Source organism: Dreissena polymorpha, chromosome 7 (assembly GCF_020536995.1).
Source record: "Dreissena polymorpha isolate Duluth1 chromosome 7, UMN_Dpol_1.0, whole genome shotgun sequence".
Classification (NCBI taxonomy): Eukaryota; Metazoa; Mollusca; class Bivalvia; order Myida; family Dreissenidae; genus Dreissena; species Dreissena polymorpha.
In genome coordinates, this window is record NC_068361.1 from 53,175,406 (window position 1) to 53,177,461 (window position 2,056).

Here is a 2,056-nt window from a genome sequence, read left to right on the forward strand (position 1 = left end):
GGTGGGCTCGTCGTGTATTGTCGATGTTTTTTGGAGAAATGACATCTTTAGTGAAACTTTATACGAATGCACATCAATAAGAGAATGTTCTCTAGATTTCTCATGAGACATCAACTACTGTTTGTGTCACGGAAATTGATCAATTCTGACTTAACAAACCGAATGAGTAAATGAATTTTACTGTAATGCATGTTTCCTGATATGATTGTTAATTCGTTTTTAACGCATACTTGTATTTTTCTTACTATCTTATTTTTGATGAACTAACCGCTCTGTTATAATGTTAAAGCACCGGAATGAATCGATTTTGATATAATTTTGTCAATGATAATATAGACGTTATTATACATTATAGAGATCTCGCCATATATACTCATAGATTATTGTTTGTAAATGCAATATCTTGCCACCTTGCCAAACAGCTTTTTACAGAGCTCTACCGTCAAACAGATAAACACATAATAAGACTTTACAATTAAGCGAGTGGTTTCCGATGACATACACATTAACACGTTATTTTTATCATTTATAACATTAACAGTGAACGATTCAACTATTTATAGTCATTGGATACATTTACACTTGTAAAGTCGACGCTTATTATATGTTCAGATATAAAGAAATGACGTAAGATGTCGATGTCAAATGAATCGACTATAAAATTTAAAAAGTCATAATTTCTTCTGAATCATCAAGTGCAATTTTATAAAAATAAGCAGATATGAATCTTTTGTCGTATTGTTTGTAGGTTTAATTTGCATAATTTATTCATGTGTGCTAAACATTTATTCTCGACGTGAAAAGTTTAATCGATATCTCCAAATAATTTAGTGTTTAGATTGGATTTGGACGGGACAAAAAGACATCATTCGTCATAGTTGTTTGTCAAACTTTTCTGTTCTGATTGCCTTTTGGCGTTCGAACTCTGAGTGCCAACGATGCTGGAATTCAAATTCTCAAACGCATGGAACCCATTGAGCAGATGAACATCGTTATACTTGTTTACCAAGTTTTTACTTATTGTTCTAATTGTTATTTAATTTACCCGTGCAATCAAACATAAATTGTTGTTTTAATGTTTTATTGGTGTGAGATTTGTTGAAATATCATACAGGGTAATGTCTCTACAGTTTGTAACATACAGTCAAAAGTAAATCAGTATTTAAATGCGTGGTTAAATTTAAACTTCCGTGTGGTTAACGACCCTCTATTCAAAATATTCGCTTTGTTCATTAGCATGTTTGCATCTATAGACAGCCATTCAAACGTGTAGCTTGTGCGTTAAAATATAGTGTTCAATTAACTGGCGAAATGGTTAATGACATTTTCGATCCGATATTAACATTTCGATAACAAATGTTATTGAAAGAACTATAAATATATTTATATAAATAAATACTGAAGTGGTTATTTACATAGGTTAGATACGTATATGAATGTACGCGCTTTATCTAACTTTATGGTATTATAATAATTTATACAATGATGCTTAAGATGAGAGTGTTGTGTTGTTTGCTAAATCCAAGACACGAACAATGGTGCAGGATATACATGTATATCGTGTTTGTGTTAATCTCCATGTGCCGTATTTTTTCTCAAGGTACTGGTATTCTATTCGCCGTGTATATTTCAAATGTCATAATATATTGAGAATCACAAACACAAATGATCAAATTGTTAGATTATACGTGAGTTTATAAACAAAATTGTTTGTGACAATTATGTGATCATTTTCTTTATAACTTGTAGTACGACTCAAGGTAGTTAGCATCAATAAAACAAACATATTGTTTGTTTTACAGCATATTGCTTCAACGAGATGATGTTTAATGTTGTTGTTTTTATTATACATTGTAATAGCACAACAATGTTCCGAGTCATGACTGACCAGTGGTCCAGGAAACAAATGCGCTAGCTGTGCTGTTGGATACTATCTGTTTAACAACTCCTTGTGTTACCCTTGCATATACCCGAACTGTGCGAGGTGTATCAATGCAGTTTCATGTTTTGGTGTAAACCAGGCTACTACTCAACTTCATGTGCAAATCGATGTTAT